General features: G+C 48.2%; 1 long non-coding RNA gene across 1 annotated transcript; it reads left to right on the forward strand.

Annotated features, from left to right (window-relative positions):
- The first annotated feature begins 5,904 nt into the window (after positions 1–5,904).
- On the forward strand, positions 5,905–11,941 carry LOC125961937 (uncharacterized). The gene is made up of 2 exons (XR_007473116.1): positions 5,905–6,903; positions 7,840–11,941. It is a non-coding gene; the product is annotated as an uncharacterized LOC125961937 (long non-coding RNA).
- The last annotated feature ends 9,182 nt before the right edge of the window (positions 11,942–21,123 follow it).

The following is a 21,123-nucleotide window of genomic DNA, read 5'->3' on the forward strand; positions in this document are numbered from 1 at the left end:
CCTGGTTGGGGAAAAAAGGACTAGAAAGGCATGGAGCATATAATTTCTTTCCTCTCAGTTTCTCTAAGTAAACTTCCGGTTCTGGTCCAACTGTGTGTTAATATCCTGATATTAACACACAGTCTGAATTCTGAGTAGCCAGATCTCATGGCTTTAAAACTCCAACAGTTCTGATGGGTAGTTGCATCTCTTTTTTTTTTTTTTTTGCGGTCCATGGGCCTCTCACTGCTGTGGTCTCTCCCATTGCGGAGCACAGGCTCCAGACACTCAGGCTCAGTGGCCATGGCTCACGGGCCCAGCTGCTCCGCAGCATGTGGGATCTTCCTGGACCAGGGCACAAACCCGTGTCCCCTGCATCGGCAGGCAGACTCTCAACCACTGCACCACCAGGGAAGCCCGTAGTTGCATCTCTTAATGCCCACTTTCTTTTAAGATTTTTTTTTTCATTTGGAACATTTTTAAAGTCTTTATTGAATTTGTTACAATATGGCTTCTGTTTTATGTTTTGTTTTTTGGGCGTGAGGCATGTGGGATCTTAGCTCCCCAACCAGGGATCAATCAAACCTGCACCCCCTGCATTGGAAGGCCAAGTCTTAACCACTGGACCACCAGGGACGTCCCTAATGGCCACTTTCAATAGTGCATATACACAGACTCTCAACTGAAGTTCTGACGGAGCAGTCTGAAATTGTGCGAAGCACAGCAACTGGCCCACTCGCTAGCGTGACCATCCATGGTCCAGCATGTTTTAATTCTACCTGCTTATTCATCAGTTGCCTGACTAAAGAATGATATTATGTCCAAATCAAATTGCTTATCTTGCATTTCACAGGACAAAGGGGAATCCTGGGTGTCTGAGTTTGTTTCCCAAAGACTTTCCATTGACCCAGTTCATATTTCTCAACAGGAAGTCATATAGACTCAGGAAATGATCGAACGTATGCAACTGAGAGCCAAAGATGATCATAGTGTGAGGTCAGATATAAAAATATACACATGCAAAGAGACAGAAATAATACATTTAGGGGCATTTTCACGAAAAGTTACCCCTTTAGAGAAGAAGTTAAAATTATACTTCCTTAGGGCTTCCCTGGTGGCGCAGTGGTTGAGAGTCCGCCTGCCGATGCAGGGGACACGGGTTTGTGCCCCGGTCTGGGAAGATCCCACAGGCCGCGGAGCGGCTGGGCCCGTGAGCCATGGCCGCTGAGCCTGCACATCCAGAGCCTGTGCTCCGCGACGGGAGAGGCCACAGCAGTGAGAGGCCCGTGTACCGCAAAAAAAAAAAAAAAAATTATACTTCTTTACCTGAATTTTCAGGTGTAACTCACTTTGTAGACTACTTGGAATACTGAAATCCTCTCTCATTTTTATAACACAATTGGTCTTGTATTTCTCTATAACAAGTATTAGACCCAGAAAAATACAAAGCGCTCAGTAAGAACGCAGCAAAATGTACCCCACAAAATCACATATTTAAAGGTAAGATTATATTACTGATAAATTATTAGAAGTCTACTCAAATGAAGCTACAGAATATGAATGCAAAGTAGTCAGAGTTACTTTTATATTTGGCTTAATAGCTAAGAAGCTTAAAAAGAAAAGCAATATTATAACAGGACCAAACAGTGGGACAGCAGAGTCACTCGGTTCCTATCAAGTCTTCTCCCTAATATTCTGTACGAGAATCTACAAGTTGCATTTATTGTGGAAGCTTCTGGCATTTGGAAATGAATGGCTGATCTTGGTTAAAGCCTAGAGGAGATATGCAGACACTGGTTCAAGATGCAATAAGATAACTGGCTTGCTCTTTGGCCTCAGATAGAATCGCCGCTGAGTAAGGGTTGTGTAGACCAGGGTTGGGAAAGAAGGCCATTTGGCAGGTAACTGAGGTAGCAGTCAGAGCAAACAAGATTGCAGCAAATGTCCGGGTAGAGATAACAACCCAATATACAAGAATTCAAAGCAGGTTGTTGATATGGCCTTTCTTCCCCAACTGGAATAGAAGTTCCACGTGGGCAGAGATTTTTACATTTTGTTCATGACAGTTATCCGCAGCTTCTGGAACAGTTCCTGGCTTATAAATATTTGATGAGTGAATGAACATAAACTAAGTTTCAGAAGACATATTTGTCCAAGGAAATTAAATTCCACATATATCTAATGAGCACCTAAGCAGTGCTATGCTAAGTGTCCTTGTGTAATGCAGAAGTCGCTGCAGTGTGACTTGGGAAAGCATGGTTCCGGGTGGGGGGATGGGGGGAGAGAGGCGCTGATGAGATCAAGGAGTGTCTTTGGGAATACAGCCATTTGGGACGGTATTAAATGCTGGACGGTAGGAAAGGCAGAAACTGGGACCCAAATGCCAGGCCTGACTTTGCGTGCCTGGCACCCGCTCAGGGCACTTTCCAGCAGGTGCTCAGTAAATGCCTGTGGATCCAGGAACTGGCCATGGGGATCCAGGGAGGCATCCAATCCAGCCTCGGGATCAGCAAGCTGCCAGGACCAGCCTGGGACTCGGCGCAGGCCTTCCTCTGTCTCTGCCTCACTCCCTTGAATGACCAGGGCCAAGTCTGGAACGGGGACTGTCAGAGTGAGGGCTGAGGACTCGTGCCCCAGAATTAAATGTTAAAATGTCAAACCCCAGGGCCCTACTTGAGACTTCCTATACCTTAGAAGAGGGACCCAGAAACTAGCACTGTAATCAAGTATCCAGGTAAGTCTCTTACACACACCAAAGTTTGGATTCTACTAAAGTAGGATTTCGCAGACAAGAAAAAAGATCTAGTAAGAATTCTCTCTCAAATATCCGCATTAGTAACTGAAATCCCAAGGGCATGAGAAATTAATATTTTGGGTGGTTCCTAAGGACCAGGGACTGTTTAACATGCTTTTCACATATAACTACTTAATATTCAATAATTCAAAGGGGTAGTTTTATTATATCTATTTTTAAGGAAACAAGCTCAAGGATAGTAAATAACTTGCCTAACACTGCACAGCAAGTACCTAGTGGGAATCCAAACCAGGTCTGCTTAATTCCTGAGACCACAGGCACCCCTATGTCTTGCTGCATCTTGGGCAAATGCAGAATGGAGGGAATCCGGACATTCCATAGCGCCTGTCTTTAGGGAATGTACGCAGACTCAGTTTCTCATTGGTTGAATCTGTCAAGGTGAATTTCTGGAAATCAAGATTTGAGGTTTTAATTATACATGCATTAGGTCTAGACAGAGAGTGTCTAAACCACCTGTGACTTTAATAATCCTTATAAAAAGGCCAAACACCAGATGAAGTGATTTGTCTGGGGCAGAAAACTTGCGCATAGGACAGACAAATACCTTAAGAGGACAACAGGGGAGGTGTAGACCGTTACAACTGACACTGCCGCTCTGCTCCAAGTCTTCTCAGATTTCAAAGAGAGCCCAAGGGACTTGCCTGGTGGTGCAGTGGTTAAGAATCCGCCTGCCAGTGCAGGAGACCATGTTCGATCCCTGGTCCGGGAAGATCCCACATGCCGCGGAGCAACTAAGCCCATGCGCCACAACTACTGAGCCTGTGCTCTAGAGCCCAGAAGCCAGAACTACTGAAGCCCGGGTGCCTAGAGCCCGTGCTCTGCAACGAGAAAAGCCATCGCAATGAGAAGCGGGCGCACCGCAATGAAGAGTAGGCCCCGCTCGCCGCAACTAGAGAAAGCCCGTGAGCAGCAACAAAGACCCAATGCAGCCAAAGAAGAGAAGCCAAAAGTCCAGCTTTCCCTGTGAAATATCCTGATTTTTATTTTTCATTTTATTTATTTTTAAAAATTTATTTGTTTATTTTTGGCTGCGTTGGGTCTTAATTGCTGAGCATGGGCTTTCTGTAGTTGCTGTGAGCAGGGGCTACTCTTCGTTGCAGTGCACGGGCTTCTCACTGTGGTAGCTTCTCTGGTTGCGGAGCACAGGCTCTAGGTGCCCGGGCTTCAGTAGTTGCGACGCGAGGGTCAGTAGTTGTGGCTCGTGGGCTTAGTTGCTCTGCGGCATGTGGGATCTTCCCGGCCCAGGGCTCGAACCCGTGTCTCCTGCATTGGCAGGCAGATTCTTAACCACTGCGCCACCAGGGAAGTCGCCTGATTTTTAAATATAGATAACGAATTCAAAAGTTTGAAACACACTTCAAAGGGCAAACAAACAGGTCTGGAAAACAAGGACGGGTCCATGCAGCGCCAGTCTACAACCTCTGGTCTGGAGCTCCCTCCCAGAGACTTAAGCTACATGGAGTAACTGGGATATTAATAGTTCCGTGAAACGTGCGTCTGTGCATCCTGTTTACATGAAGGTACACCCTATCACTGCTGCTGGTTTAATGTGATAAAATGTGCATCACATCGTCTTTGACTGCGTGCAGGTGTATGAGACACAGCCTGAAGGCCAAATTTTTGTAAACTGAATTGGGCCTTTCTATTTACTTACCACTGTTGGGATGCCTCATTCTGGTTTTGGCGTGATCTTCCATTGGCATTGGCCAATTTAAAATTAATGATTCGTTGGCTCATTTTAAAGGAAAATGGAGTAAATTCTCCGGGGGGAAGAGCCTTCAGTTTTAGTATGCACCCCCTACTGCGTCTGCTTTATTTTTTTAAATTTAATTTTATTTTTTAATATTTATTTATTTGGCTGTGCCGGGTCTTAGTTGCGGCACGCGGGATTTAGTTCCCTGACCAGGGATCGAACCCTGGCCCCCTGCATTGGGAGCGGGTAGTCTTTACTGGACCACCAGGGAAATCCCTGCATCTGTTTAATATTAATTGACTGCATTTGGAGATTTCCTAAGAAGAACTTCTTGGTACTTAAGCATTAAAACTGCTCTGTTTCAGAGCAGAAATTCTCTCTCACTTACCGAGCTGATAATGCGATTCGCTTCATATGATGTAATGATACACGTTCGGAAACAGGAAGTTTAGAACAACTAATAGGGGTTTTACCCCTATTATTTAATGATTTAAAATGTTAAGTTACATAGGACTATGAACCAGCCAATGAATTATTGTTGTTTCTAACACTTCCACGGTCTAAATAACACTTCACTCTTTTGGTATTGGCAGCGCCTTAGGGAATATTTTCATCTCTATTTTAAGACAGGGTTTCTTTTTGCAACGTGTATGCATTTATGTCGTGTTATCAAGTGAGGCAACGTCAACCGACCAAAGCACAAATCATCAAATCAACTGAACACAATGTCACAGCGTCACCCGTCTAATAATGGATGTTAAACGCAGTATAGACGCACAAGCATCAGTGTGAACGGATTAAAAAGGCACTTACAAGGATGACCCGCAAAGACTCCTAGTTTCAAGACCCAACAAAAAGCCTCCAGGAAGTGAAGCCGGCAGGTTTTAATCTCACTTATTTTCATGGCTATGTTTTTTTAATTGTAGTTTTCCACTGTAAAACAAAAGCGCATCAAAGGAGTCTGGTGGATTTTGGAGAAGAAAAACCTCCTCTCTCCCGGAAGTCTGACGGAGCCCAGATCCCGGACTGAGCGGCCGCGGCCACGGGGAGCGCCCCTCGCGCCCCGCGCCCCGCGCCCACCGGCCGGCGTGCTGTTGCCCCCGCCGCCGCTGCTGCCCAGGCCAGGGCGGGGCGGGCTGCGCTTGTTTTTTTCTTTTTTAGGGGGGTGGGGGGGGTGTGTTTCAGGAAAGCTCCGCGGTGCTGACCTCATCTTCCAAAGCAGCGCGTCCGCTGCCCGAGAGCGGTGGTCGCAGTCAGCGCCCGCCGGTCCTCCGGCCGCCGGCAGGGCTCCGCGCCCTCCCCCTCCTCTTACCCCCCACTTCCTCCTTCCTCCGCCCTCCCCTCCCCTCCCCCACCCTCCTACCTCCCTTCCCCCTCTGCCCCGCCCCTCCCCATCCCCCCACCTCCTCCTCCTCTCGTCCCCTCCTCCCCTCTCTCCCTCTCACCCACCCACCCACCAATTCCTTCTCCCACCTCCTCCTTGCCCCACCCCGCCCATCCCCCACTCCTCCTACCTCCCTGTCTCCAACTTCCCCCCACTCTTCCCTTCCCCCGCCTCCTCTCACCTCCCACCTCCTCCTTCCTCCGCCTCCTCCCACCCCATCCCTTTCCCCTTCTCTCCCCTCCCCCGGCCCCCAGGGCTGCGGGCGGCTCCCTGTTTTCGGCGTCGCACACACGTCTGGGCAGAGTGTGGTTCCCAGGCTCTCGATCTGGAATTCAGACGGGAAAGTTTGCTGGCAGCTCCAGCGCCCGGGCCGCCGTCGGGCCCGGCCCGTCAGCGCCCGTCAGCGCGGCATTCACATAGGGGCGGGTGGCAGCGCCCTCCGCTTGTCTGCTCACTTTCACGACGATTCTGCCCTTGAAGTTCAGCACGGATTAACGAGCGGCAGTACTTTTTGTTTTAGAGAAGAGAATGAGGGAGCCGAATGGGACCGAGAGGGAGAGAGGCGAGGGGGAGGCGCGAGAGCCGGGGAGCAAGTTGGCGCCGGTGGGCTGGGGATGGAGGGTCCTTTAGGGCGGAACTGCATCGTCGGATTCCGCGCAGAGGTAGGTGGGTGCAAAGACAAGGGGCCGGACAACGGAGTCCCAGGCAAAGAAGTGTGTGGTATTTCTGCTGCCCGGAATGAGGTCACACAGTCTTGTTTCCCACTTCTTCAGACTCAGTAGATCCAGATCGGATCGCGTGAGTCTGTTTTATTCCCATTTGCACATGAGGGCACTGAGGCAGGGACAGGCTAAGTGACTCGGCCACCGCCACACAGCTCTTAGTGGCCGACCCAGGACTCAAGCCTACATCTCTCTGACTCCAAACCCCTATTCTACGGTGACCTAGTATTTGCTGGTTCAGACAAATGGCTCAGCTTTAGCGCCGATTGAATCCATGCCTTGTGTGGAGCACAGGCAGGTAGATTTGCAGGTAGCTATGTGCTCAGAATTCCTCCAGACTTGCATTTCACAAGGGACATAATCACTGCATCTTTACCCCTCAGGACGTTGAGGAGGCCTTTCATTAGCAGGAATCTGAATTCCTAGACTTTCTCCAGAGGGAGTGTGCTTAAGGAGCTGTTGTTTCCAGTTAACCCGAGTCTCCTTGTGGTTCATTAGGGAGATTCCCTGGGCCCTAGGCCCATATCCCCGGTGCAAAATTGCTGGACTATCTAATAAGAGTTTTTAAATCCCCCAATTGCCATTCTTCTACAAAGGAAATCTACGATAGTGAGGGCGGGGAGACCAGCAAGTGAAGTTAAACTTGAAGGTTTAATGGCACTCTTGCAACATACCCAGAAAGTTCTGCTGGGCCATGAAGAACCCCTGGGAAAAACTGGGATTTTGGCCCCTTTGGTATTTTACAAACTGTTTACTCTGGAGACTAAGGAGATGGGTAGTGATGGTGACGGGACATTTGTGGTCCCCCAAGTATGTGTGCCCCTTTCCTGTTTATCCCCAACAAATACAAAACACACCTGGTTCACTTAGGTTCTTGGATAGTAGTTTCTTTTCAGAAGATTTCAAGATACCACTAAGGATGGTTTGGGCTTCAGTTGCTATTTTTACTTCTACTTAATATCTACACATTCATCAGTCACCAGAACACACCCTAATCATCACCCCAAAAACGAGGTAAAGATTTGACAAGTCTAGCCTTCCAAGAAAGTCCGAGGGAACATGTTTGACACATGTTCCAATACAGTGCAGGGGAATCGGTGTTTAAGATGCTGTGTTGTAGAATAATACCTCAGGGTGCTAGCTGATGGTGCATGTATTCCTCAGCCTCACGCAGCTCCCATATTGACTAAATCCCCCACAGGATCACTAGGAAGTTCTCCTGATTATCCTTTCTCCTTTTCTCCAGGCTAAGAGCTGAAGCCACCAGATATGAGGATTGGTACAACCTGACACCCAAGCCTTGTTTTGGGGGTGGGTGGGTGCTGTGGTGGGCCTGTGGCTCCTTGGGCAGGGAGCCGGTGCCCAGGCTGGCTGTGGCAGTAGCGTGCGCCCCGGCAACGTGAGGGGCGTCGGTGGATCTGGGCAGCTGCTCCACAGCAGAATCGGGCTATTGCCTCCAGGTGGACAGCTGCCCTAGTCTTTTTTCATGACAGCCCATGGGGGCCTGCGGGCAGGCTTTCCTTGTGTTGAGGAGGGACCCCTGGAGGGTGGTCAGAGAATCTCCTGCTTCTTGCCAGGCACCCTGAAGAGGAGAAGAGAATCAGGGGAGTCAAAGGAATCTGACAACCCACCTCCCTTTGCAAGTAGTGTTGCCTCAGAGCTGCTTCCTTATCTGGCCTTGGAGCCTTTGCTGCTCCTGGGCTCCCCTGTACCCTTGACTGCCCGGGCGTGTCTGCCACCGCCGTGCCCTGGGCCCCAGACCCTTCCCGGCCATTGTGCCTCTGCTGGATCCCATTCCTAGGGAATCCAGAGGCAAGTCCAGGTTACTCTGCTCCGTGAACAGTGGGCAATGTAGGTGTTTGCCTTTTCACCAGGACCATCGACAGACAGTACTTGGATGCCAGGGCTGGCTCTGAGACAGGGAAGCTTCAGGCCTTTGCTGGAGCAAAACAGTGAGGGAGGTACTCGGGGTTTCAGCACCTCTTAAATCATCCCGGAGAGAGAGAGCGAGCCACTTATTTCTGCACAACGGCCCTGCCGCCGACTCTGTCACAAGAAGATGAACTACAAGTAATAAAATCAAGATGAAGTTATGTGTAAATCTTTCCAGCTTACAAAGATTATAGAAAGTGGAAGATGAAAGGGATATTCAAGACCATCTACTTCTACCTCCTCGTTTCGCGGCTGTAACAGCCGAGGCCCAGGGAGGTGTGTGGACTAACTGACGGTCCCACAGCGGCTCCGAGGCAGGAGTTGCACCAGCATTCTGCGACTGTTGCACGACATCCTTGCTGTTCCCCAGTCCCAGGGCATCTTTCACCTTTTGAAAACAGACAGAGAGAAATCCATCCTCCGGCATCTTCACCTCCCTCTACGTTTATCGTTTCCAGCTGCTAAAAACTGGCATTTTAAAAAGTGGGTCATCCTGCCGGTCACTGAGGGTCAGGGCTCTGGTGAGTGCTGATTGAGAGGAGGGAGAACAGGCAGGTGGTTGGAAGCAAAACAGACAGCCTCCCGTCTGGCGCCTGGGGATTCTGTCGCTCGAGTCCCTGGGTGTGTACCCTCAGGAAATACTAACCCACAGAGTCAATTGCCAACTCCAGTCATCTGTACATTTGCCCTCCGGGAATGTAAAGCTGGAGGAAATGCCATTTCCTAATCTCATTGGCCTTGGATGGAAAGATGTTTTTGCCCAGTAGAAGCCTTCAAAGAGCGAATGTGTATTTAGGACCTGCAGTGCTCTCCAGGATCCTTTAAGGGACCCGGCTGTCAAGAAAAACCCACAGATGCTTCTGGCTTTGTCTTTGCCTCAGTTAAGACCTTTGGGTTGCAGGTCATCAACTTGAGTTGGCTGAAGTGTGTGGATAAAGCCGTGCGTCATCAAGTCCGAGGACGGATGGCTGACAGGCACCCGGGCAGGACCCCTCTCCAGCTTCGTCTCTGCTTCCTGTCTCTCGCTGTGCAATCGACTTTCTTCTTCTTGGTGGGCAGCTAGACTGGGTGGGAGATGATCTGCTATGATTACCACGTTTACATCGCCTCTCCTGCAGAGATTAGCCAGGCGACTGGCCGTCCTCAGCCCAACACCGAATTCCCAGGAGGGAGGATGTGGTTGGCCCAGCCTGAGGCAGGTGCACAACCTGATCCAAACAAGGTGGCCGCAGGTAGGGTGCCCCAAGACAGACTGAGGGGCGGTTCTCCCTGACAGGAGAATGAAGTGCGGTGGGCAGACATTTCCCAAGGGTGACTATCCTAGGCTTTGATCCAATTAGCTATTGGTATAGAAAAGTGGTAGGTGCAGGTGGGAGTCTGGGATAAATCAGACACTCTAGAGACTTAATTTGCCTAAATTCTTGAGTGACAAATTCTCTATCATGTAACTCTGTCTTTTTAGAGAGCTGTTTCCTTGCAGTTCAACCCCTGTCCTCTGGGCTCTAAGAAAGCCCATTCAATCAACCTGAGGAATGTCTTCATCTTTTATGTGGTTATCATATATATTTTCATCCTGTTGAAGGGTGTTAGCTGGATAGATACTGAGAATGAAATAAAGGTGTAATATTACATTTGTATGGTTGATATATGTGTATGTGTATGTATATGTATGTGCGTATGTATATATTGAGTTGGACAAAAAGTTCATTCGGGGTTTTCCGCACAATGTTACAAAAGCCCCAAACGAACTTTCTGGCCAACCCAATATATACATACACGTACACATACCTACATTTTTATTTATTTTTTATTATTATTTTTAATAGTACTTTTTAAAAATGCATTTTTTTCTTTTTAATTTATTTATTATTTTTGGCTGCGTTTGGGTCTTCGTTGCTGCGCGCGGGCTTTCTCTAGTTGCAGCGAGCAGGGGCTACTCTTCGTTGCGGTGCGCGGGCTTCTCATTGTCGTGGCTTCTCTTGTTGCGGAGCTCGGGCTCTAGGTGCGCGGGCTCAGTAGTTGTGGCACACGGGCTTAGTTGCTCTGCGGCATGTGGGCTCTTCCCGGACCAGGGCTCTAACCCGTGTCCCCTGCATCGGCAGGCAGATTCTTAACCACTGCACCACCAGTGAAGTCCATACCTACATTTTAAAACATCCAACCTACTTCCAGAAAGGATTGGAGCAAATTCTAATAAAAACAGAAGAAATATGACGAAAAACCATTAACATTAAAAAGATGTAAAAGTCAAGTAGCAAACAGGTTGCAGTTGAGCAGAGTGGCAGAGATGGACAAACTCTGATTCCTGCCCTGAACTGATTACTCAACTTGGCTCTGAACTTTCTAATATTCAAGAGAAAGAAGAAAATTTATGAATTGAGTGGCTATTATTATTTACGCATCTAGAATAACATCTAGATGGAAACATCTAGAATAGTGGAAACATCTAGAATTGTGGATCTCAAAATATAGTCCAGGGCCTCCTGGGGTCCTCAAAACCCTTTCAAGGCAGTTCCATAGGTCAAAACTATTTTCATAATAATATCAAGACACTGTTTGCCTCTTTTAGTCTCATTCTTATGAGTATACAGTGGAGTTTTCTAGAGCAGATGTCCCCAACCTTTTTGGCATCAAGGACCGGTTTCGTGGAGGACAATTTTTCCACGGACCGGTGGGGGGTGGATGGTTTTGGGATGATTCAAGCACATTACATTTATTGTGCACTTTATTCCTATTATTATTACCTTGTAATATATAATGAAATAATTATACAACTCACCATAATGCTGACAGGGCGAGGAGCTCAGGCGGTAATGCGACCAGTGGGGAGCCGCTGTAAATACGGATGAAGCTTCGCTCGCAGGCCGCTCACCTCCGCTGTGCAGCCTGGCCCAGGGTTTGGGGACCCCTGTTCTAAAGGCTACATGTCATGTAATATGCCCACAGATTGAATGCAAAAGCAGGTATGAGAATCCAGCTGTCTTATACTAAGCTAGACATTCAAAAGATTTACAGAAATTTAAAATAATATCACTCTTCTCACTAATTTATTTTTGTTATGTAAAATGTATTTTCACAAAACATTCATTATGTTGATCTATTTTGAGTCAATGCTATTATTTTAAATGAATTAATAAATTTTAAATTTTTGTTTTAATTTTTAATATGGTAAGTGTTGATGGATATATCCTATATAAGCAAAAACTCTGGGGTTCTCAATAACTTTTAACAGTGTTAAAGGAGTCCTGAGACCAAAATGTGCGAGAATTGCTATCGAAAATCTTATTATTATTTATGTACCTGAGATGGTGATTTTTGCCCCCAAAATTCCATTTTAGAAGGCATTGGGCATGTCTCTATTTGATCCTTGGCAAAACTAAAATCATTTTATGAATAAAGTATGATTTTTGTAAACATACAGTTGTTTATTGCTCATTTTATCTGTTCACGAAACATTTATTGAGCCCTTGTTATATATGTTCCAGGTGTGGTGCCTGACTCTGTGAAGGCAGTAAAGGGCGAGACAAACATGACCCCTGCCCTCGTGGAGATTTGTGATCTAGTTTGCAAAAGGGACACAAGGTTGACTTGAAAAGAATTCAGGATCAATGTAAAACCAGATGGAAACTGCTTTTGTTTATCTTCACATGAACTACCAATTAATAGAAATACTATTTATTTTACTGAGTCTGAAGATTTGAGGCTAAAGAATTTCCTGGCAGGAGGACACCATGTGCCAGGTATTGGATTTACGGGTGATTCAAGTTACAGCAGCCCTGGTCTGTTATTAATGTCTTGGAAGGTATGATACGTTTTGAGAAAATTCAGTATAGGTAAACAAAAATGTATATTAGAAAGTATTATACTTGTATTTCAAAAAGAGTTTCCTTTTGGAAATATTGGACTTATCAAGGGAATGATCAATACCTTTATTGATGGAATGAACTGTTCATTGTATACTTAGGATATGATTCAAATGATCACAGCTTTTCAGTAACATGTATAATGCATTTAGGAAGACAAAACTACAGTGTACAGTTACAGTAAAAAAGAAGGAAGCAAGCTTCTAGGTATGGCCTGTGTCTGATGTTAGGTGAGCCTCAGGCCAGGAGGAAAAGTCCAGAGTTGGTAAGAGAAGTGGCAAAGCAAATAAGAACCGTGAGGTGTAAGTTCATTTCTTTGTTTTATAGCATGGTTGGGCTGGAAGGTCAAGACGGTGCGTGTACGTCTTAGTATCTTAGACAAAAATCTTTTAGTGTGTCCTCGTTGATTAATGAAGAGATGTAGGGTAGATATAGGGCAAATTAGAGTGATTTGAAGCTGGTTGAACAATCACTTCCCAAAAGTCTTGGTAAAGGATCCATTCCAACTTTGACGGAGGTTTCTATTGACTTGCCACAGGGCTCTATCTTCAGCTGCCCTCTATACAATGCTGTTATAAGTGACATCCTGAAGAAATCTGTTGATGGCAAAGATGGGAGGAATAGCTTATACATTAAGATGCTAGAACCAGGGTCCAAAAATATTTTTAAAAACTGAAACAATGTACCCAGTCTAGTAAGACAGAATTTAAGAGGAAAGTATCCACCACTGGGCACCCAAAAGCCATCCACACAAGTCTAGGATGTTTGGAACCTGACATGTTAAATGGAACCAGAATGAGGCAAATACAAAAATGCGTCTATAAAGACCTTGTTCAGAGTAGGCTCCCACTTGGCACTAGGATGTTTCCTTAAGCGCCATGGTATCAGTAGGTATTAGGACGGGGCGGGGGGGGGGGATGAGGGTGAGGGTGGGGAAGAAACTCAGGTGGGGCATGTGGTTTAAGAGTACAGTGTGAAGAAAGGAAGAAAGAAAGAGAGAAAGGAAGAAAGGAAAAATGGAAGGAAGGAAGGGAGGAAGGAAGAAAGGAAGGAAGGAAGGAAGAAAATAGAGAAAGAAAGGAGGGAGGGAAGAAAAGAAAAAGAAAAACAAGTTGGGATGGAGGGAAGAAAGAAAGAGAAAGAACAAGTATAATGTGCAAAAGAAAACAGCAAACTCAATAAATTGCTTCCTAAAACGCCATCTCAGAGGTCTCAGATTGTATTAATAGGAACATTCTGTCCAGAATAAAGGAGGGGATGGTCCTGCTGTACTGTGCAAGTTAGGCCTCACCTGGAATATTGGAGGCAAGTCTGCGTTACCACCTTTTACAGAGACTTTGACCAGCCAGAAAAATAGAGAAGGCAGCAACTAGGATGGGAAGGGTCTTGAGATCACATCATATCACTGCTCTCAACCCTGCAGAGCGAGGCCCTGTCGAGGCCACAGGACTCCTGGCTGCCTCTCAAACCTCACCTCCTACTTACTGTCTCACTTCCCCTTACTGTCTTTCTGACCTCCTTGATATTCCTCAAACATCACACATATATCATTGCAGGGCCTTCACTCCCTCCCCTCCCCGCATTCACATGGCTCATCACCTCAATTCACTCAGGTCTTTGCTCAAATGTCACCTCCTCATTAGGGCTCCCTTGCCTCCCAACTTAGGGGAGAAGCACTCCCCTTTCCCAGTCTCTGAACTTGCTTTTCCTTCAGTGTTTTTACTGCGGAGCACAGGCTCCGGACGCGCAGGCTCAGCGGCCATGGCTCACGGACCCAGCCGCTCCGCGGCACGTGGGATCCTCCCGGACCGAGGCACAAACCCATGTTCCCTGCATCGGCAGGCGGACTCTCAACCACTGTGCCACTAGGGAAGCCCAACGAGCAATTTTTAGCAGACTCAGTGAGTACAATGAGGCCCTATTGCAAACCTACAAGAGTAAAGCCTCTGAGAGCTACTCAGACACTGAAGGAGCTACTCTGTGGACGAGGCTTTTCCCATGTGGCCAGGCTAGAGTGGCGAGTGGGCGCTGAGTAAGGGAGCTTCAGGAATCTCAGGCTCCGGGTAAAGAACTGTTTCCGAGAGTTGGAAAGGGTGGGCCTCTGGGAGCATCCCTGCCACTAGGCGTGTGTCCTCAGGTATGAGGAGGCTACTTGCCAGGGATATTGTTTGGAAGTTGAATTCGCTAATCCTGAAGACTTTTTTTCCATTCCCAAATTTTGTGAGATTGTGGCAGGTCAGCCCACCTCTTTCTCGTTAAAACAATTTTGAATTTAGTCTACTGAAATAGTTTTTCTATGTGAACACATTTTTAGTGTTTTGCATGTGATAATGGGATTCAATTTGTAGAAATGATGCCCATTTTCAGAAACACAGAACAGAATATGTGAGATTTAGAGGAGAAAGACTTTGATTTCATGGGAAATGTGTGTCATTCTCTGAGAGCATCCTAAGAATGATCAGAATGTACCTAATTTTTCTTATTCACGTGTCTGATGTGCTTACCACCCTTATAGATAATTATAAACATTGCTTTCTGAGTATCTTTCTAGATAAGACATGGCATCTCTCCCAAGGAGAATGATTTTAGCACTCAACAGCGGAGAAAGGAAGTGAATTATCCCTTTGTAACTGCTCGGGCACTTTAGGTAGTCAGGCAGCAATTATCCTGGTGTGAGTAAACAAGACTCTGCTTTGCTTTTTCACCAAGGCAGTTTTCTTTTTTATAGCACTAAATGTTGTGTATTAACACAGAGCTCAGAGAACATAGAGGTCTGTGTATTTTTATAAATTAAAACAAACAAAAAAACATAACAGTGCTTGTAGAGGCCTCTGTGTTCCTCACTCGGGGGAAAAAGCACAAAATATCAGTGTGGAGGGATTCCAAGTGCCTCCTAGCTAATCTCTGCAGCACTGCCTTACTCCCACAGTCCTGAAGCAGGCCCAGAGCAGAGAGATATGGCCTGAAAGTGTGTCATGGGAATTTGTGACTGTTTCTCTGGCTACGCGATGAGATTTTTGCTGCCTAGAAACGTCGGAGGTTGGAACCACACAGCTAGTGTTCTGTTAACCTAATATGTAGAAAAGAAAGTCTTTCCTGGAAGTCTGAATTTTTAAAACTTATTTCAAAAGGCGAACAAGAGAGCCCAAACATCATTTCAGCACATTAAAACAACAGCAGCAGAAACTGAGCTATGTGAAAGCTATATAAAGAGTGAACCTTGGCGGTCCAGTGGTTAGGGCTCTGTGTGCTCTCAGTGCAGAGGGCCCGGGGTTCAGTCCCTGGTCTGGGAACTAGGATCCCACAGGCCGCGGGGTGCAGCCAAAAAACAAACAAACAAATCAATTTAAAAATATAAATAAATAAAGAGTGAACCTTCTTTCTCTCCCAGCGTCAGCCAGATTCTAGAGCACGGTTTCATGAGATGGGAAGCGGAGTATGCGGTTGCTGAATACTAGTTCCTGAGGAACTTCCCAGGAAGTGAATTTGAAGGGAAATGAGATCAGTGAAGCCAGAGCAACCCCAGGGTCAGAAACGAGGATGCTCCTGTTACTTGGTCCTGGGATATAGGACGACTGATGTTTCCCTGGGCATCGGCACCAGATGGTGGCTTTCCTAAGGGACTCTACATCATTGCGGCTGGCCTTTGGGTCTGACCCAGCAGTGTGGGCAGGACCTCTCTCTCCTGGTTCCTCTTGTGCCCTATAGAATAAATCAGTGGAATCCAGACAACTAGCGGACCAGGGTCCCAGCCACACTGCAATTTCTTGTTTATGCTTTACCTGCCTACTGCCTGCACTGGGCTGCGCGCTCCCCAGGACAGGGACACATCTTGTTCACCATTGTATCCCCAGCACCTAGCTTGGCCCAGCCCCGAAGGAAGGCAGCTGTCAGTGAAGGTTTTTTACACGTTACTGTTAAATGAAGTGAAACGGTCCAAAAAGTTAACGCAAGCCTGCACTAACCCGCTTCGAACGGTGGCACAGACTGCGCGCTTGGGTTTGAGGGAGGGTTTTCTTCCTCCATGTGGTCTTGGGTGTTCAAGTAATGGGCACCAGAAGCCCATCTGGTTACCTGAAAACTCAGTTCTTTGGCGGTCCGGGTAGCGAGGACAGGGTCTGAGTCCTTGCTCACCGTTGAATCTCGGGGTACAGTGCCTGGCACCCGGAGATGACCCACGAACACTTGTTAAAACAATAAAGTGATCGCTACCGGCCCGACTTGTGCCTACTCGGCTGCTGTTATTACAGACTAAATGGACCTCTTTCAAAAGAGGCACGTTAGGAAACGGAATCGCCCTGAAGGGCAAACATGTTGGGGTAGCAGCCCTTTTCCTACCGCTCTCTGGGAAGGTGAGGAGAAACCTGGGACGAAACTTCCCAGGGTCACGGTCCTGCACGGACCGCCGGCCTTGGGTTGCCGAGGTGAGCGGGCGTTCCCGGCCTCGCTCATCACGCCAGAAAAGCCCCAGAACCAGAGCCGGCAGGTTGGGAGGCGAGGAAGGCATTTCCTCCCCCACGTGACAAGGCCACTCCTCCGACTCCTGCCGGATCCGCGCGGCCACCAAGTGTCTCAAAGGTGAGGACTGAAGAACTGCGGCGGCGGCAGTGGGAGGCGCGGCTCGCCGCCCCGCCGCGCTCCCTCCCCCACGCCTCCATTTGGTGAGTTCCTAATAGGCTCCGGAGCCAGGACGGAGACCCCTGCCGGCGGGACGCGGCACTGCGGCTCCCGCCCTTCGCCGAGCAGGCTGCGCCCCGGGAGCCAGCTAGCCGGCGAGCTGGGGAGGGTCCGCGCGGCACGGGACGTTTGTGTCCTTCGCGAGCCAGGTCTTGATTCCACCTCCAAGGGCTCAACGTGATCTCTTCTTTGGACGCCCTCCGAAAGATTTTAAAAGACATCTGTTCCCGTGTAGGGCTGGCCAAATGTCCCCCTCCCTCGGTTCCTGTCGACGTCTCCCGCCACCCAGGCCCCTCGCACCGACTGTTCCCAGAGCTCCCGAGCGGAGAGAACCCGAGAGCCGCCGTCCGCAATCAGCGGGTCCTTGAAAGGCAGGGCAAGGCCTCACTCGGTTTCTTTCAAGTTCACGGAGGCTAGCCAGACGGCTCTCGGGCAAGCAGTTGCCCACGCTCTGCTTCAGGCAGAGCCCTAAACCAGTGCCTGTACCTCTGTGTGTGTGTGTGTGTGTGTGTGTGCGTGCGTGTGCCTGCGCGTGTATGGGAGGGTGTGCAAGGTGAAAACGGGATGTACTCGAAATCACAATGAGAGAAGCAAACAAACTGAAGTGAGCACAGAGGAAGAACGACTTACTATGAGCCTGGGACCTAGTTGGAGAGGCAGGACTAACCTTGCGATTGTAATCGCCACTTTCCTTGCCACGGAGTCCTAAGAGAAACAACTCCACGAAGGCTGGAGAAGAAAAAAATCTTGGGGCTGCTGGTCTGGAGCGAATCCCCTCAGAATGAGGGAGATTTGAGTCCTTGCAAGGCAAGGGGATGGATTAGGCCTTCCATGTCGAGAAAACAGTGGCTTAGGGCGGGCTGCTCCTGGCTGGGCTGGGCAGGTGGAATAGTGCGCGCCGCCGCTGGTTCCCTGCAGTCCCGGAAGTGCAAAATGAGTCTGGAATTCCTACTTGGGATGGTTAGAACGTGGTTCTCAAAGCGGCACCCCCTCTCCTGGGAACTCGTTAGATATGCAAATTTGGGGGTCCCACCCTAGACACTGAATTACGGTCTCTGGGGGTGGGCCCCAGCAATCAGTTTTTAACAAGCCCTCTAGGTGATTGTGGTGTTCCCTAAAGTTTGAGAACCCCTGGATTAGGAAATGGAGAATAAAGGAGCCGGCTGGGTGGCAGTCCCGGTGCCAGACAGTGAAAGCCGGGCTTCTTGCCAATAAGTAAGCAGGAATGAGGGTGTAACGCTGACAGGCATAGGCTGGAGGGAAGGGGATCCAGTTTGTGAGGGAGAGAGTGCTGAGTAAATGTTATTTTGGTCCCGTTGATGTGAGGGCAGGACACCCACGTGGAAATTCCTGGAGGCAGCGGGAAGGCAGAGCCTGAAACACAGGTGGGAGAGCAGGGGTGGGCTCACCTGTGTGGAGCCGCAATGGAAGGAGTGGGTCAGCTCACAGAGGAAATAAGTCTAGTGACATATGTTCAGGTAGAACATTCACAGTGTTGTACACGCATCGCCACCATCTAGGCCACGGGGATGGGGGTGGGACGAAAAGTCCAAAACTTACAGGGAAGAGCTGGTCAGTGAGGAAGAAGGAAAACCCAGTCAGTGCGGTGCCATGGAGGCAGGGAAAGGGAAGAGGTTCAAGAAAGAACCAGTGGGAGGAGAAGGGCTCAGACATGAGCTGGCCTAGGGCGATGTTTTCTGACCCATTAGACGGCTGTGAAGCAATAAGGTTGTGTAACCAGCATTTCAAACAGTAATAGAAAATGTCAGCGTGTATCTTACATAGCAAAGATAGGGTTTCGTGAAACTTCTGTTTGATATGTTTTTTTTGGGGGGGAGTACAACATCATTTCTGTGTCATTCTTGCCAAAAATGTATAACGTTCGGGCAACTTGAAAAAACATCAGAGAAACCAAAATTGAGAGACTTGACAAAAAAACTGATCAATATTCTTCAAAAGCGTCAAGATCATAAAAGTCAAGAGAAGGCTGAGGTGCTGTCACAGATTCAGGGGACTGAGGAGAAATAACTAAATGCAGTTTGGGATCCTGGATAGGATCCCGGAACAGAAAAGGGACATTAGTTGAAAACTGGGGCCTTTAGTTTGGATAACAGTATTGCACTGATGTTAATTTCCCGGTTTTGTTATTGGCTGTCTCACATCGGTCCCCAACAAGGGTTCTCCTGGCTGGTGTTGTTTGAGCCAATAAAACAAGACCCAGTTCAGTTCAGATGCTGTGGAAAATTTTATTCTGTGATCGAGGAACGTGGAGGTGGGAGCTTAGGCTCTAGAGGATGTGCTCCCGGGACAGGTCGTGGGCGGGGCTGCTTTATAAGGTCTCCGGCGGCAGGGAGGGGGCGGGGTTATTGCAGGACAGGCGCATGCGCAGCTGTACTGCTCCGGCTCCAGTTCCTGTGCTGGGTGCAGCCTCTCTGCACTCGGCCCGATTCCGCCATCTTGAATCGCGGTGTCTTATGGGGTGCTTTTGCACACGGCCTGCAGCTGAAGTGTCGGATGGGGCCGTCCTACGCTGGGAGCCGTAATGCGACTCGTTGGGTGCGAGGCCTCTGCACGTGGCCCCCTACAGGCAAGTGAAACTACACTAAGCGCAAAAGAAGCGTTTAGACCTTATCACCTAGATGCCATCTTATTTTCCTCAGGGACCCCCGTAGGCTTTGCGAGTGACCGGTTCGACAATTGCAGTATGGGTCTGTAAGATGTTAACACTCGGGGAAGGTGGATGAGGAGCGTTTAGTCTGTACTGTCTGCTATAACAAAATGCCACAGACGGGGTGGCTTATAACAACAGACATTTCTCTCTTAACCATTTTGGAGGTTGGAAATGCAAAATCATGGTGCCGACAGAGTCTGTGGTGACAGCCCGCTTCCTGGTTCATAAATGCTGCCTTCTTGCTGTGTCTTAGGGGCGATAGGGAGCTCTCGAGCCTCTTTTATAAGGTACTAATTTCATTCATGAGGGTCCCTCATGACCTAAGCACCTCCGCAAACCTCATCTCGTAATACCATCACATTGGGCAATAGGGTTTCAACATATGAATTTGGGGGTTCCGGGGGACCCCTCATTCAGATCACAAAAAGGGATATACGGAAATCTCTGTACTATTTTTGCAACTGTTCCGTGAGTCTAAAATTAGTTCAAAATAAAAAGTTTTAAAAGTACAAAATGTATTTTTGTAGATGTGAGCAGGGAAGGGGTTCATGATACAAACTCTGATGAGAGAGTCTGAGATCCCCACTGTCTTCTGGGGTGTGGAGGGCATGTGGACCAGGCAGTGAGGGAACGCTCCTGGAGCTGAGGGCTCAGGAGGTCTTTTGGGTGCCTTGGGGGAGGATGAGAAGCTGCAGGGCATGGGTGCGGTCAGAGAGGGGGCTGGGATTATCACAGTGTCTGCAGGCAATTAGATGCAGGCATCAGTTCTGCAGTTTGACAGAGACTGTAGATTCCAGAAGAGAGAGGATCTCCGACCCGAGGAAGTTTGAGAGCCGGGTGTGAACAGTGGATGCCTGGATGTTGCAGTGCTATCCTGTTATAACCTACAACAATCCTTTGGGGGAGATTACATGCCAGGAAGAGATCCCCTGTTACCCGGGGGAGGGTGCATTTGATAGTCTAGGGTTGTGTATTGTCTTTAATTTTTTGGGGGGGAGTTACTTAATTTTAGGTCCCTGTTTCATAATCGAAGTCCTATTTCATAATTGAAGTTTCCCTGAATCCTAAAAGCAGGTAAGTGCCCGTCTTTCACAAGGAATCCTGTAAGCAATCTGGAGGAATGAAAGGTTCTGGTAATTCAGTAGCTTCTAACCTCCCTTGCTAATGTAGTGAGTTAGAGCAATGTGGTTCTCAGCTGAGGGCAGTTTTGCCCCCCAGGAGACATTTGGCAATGTCTGGAGACATTTTCAGTTGTCACAGCTCTGTGTGTGTGTGTATGTGTGTGTGTTACTGGCATTTAGTGGGTAGAGGCCAGGGGTGCTGCTGAACACCCTACAGTGCACGAGACGCCACTCCACCCCACAACAGAAAATGATCCGGTCTCAAA

This window comes from Orcinus orca, chromosome 18, assembly GCF_937001465.1.
Source record: "Orcinus orca chromosome 18, mOrcOrc1.1, whole genome shotgun sequence".
Lineage (NCBI taxonomy): Eukaryota > Metazoa > Chordata > Mammalia > Artiodactyla > Delphinidae > Orcinus > Orcinus orca.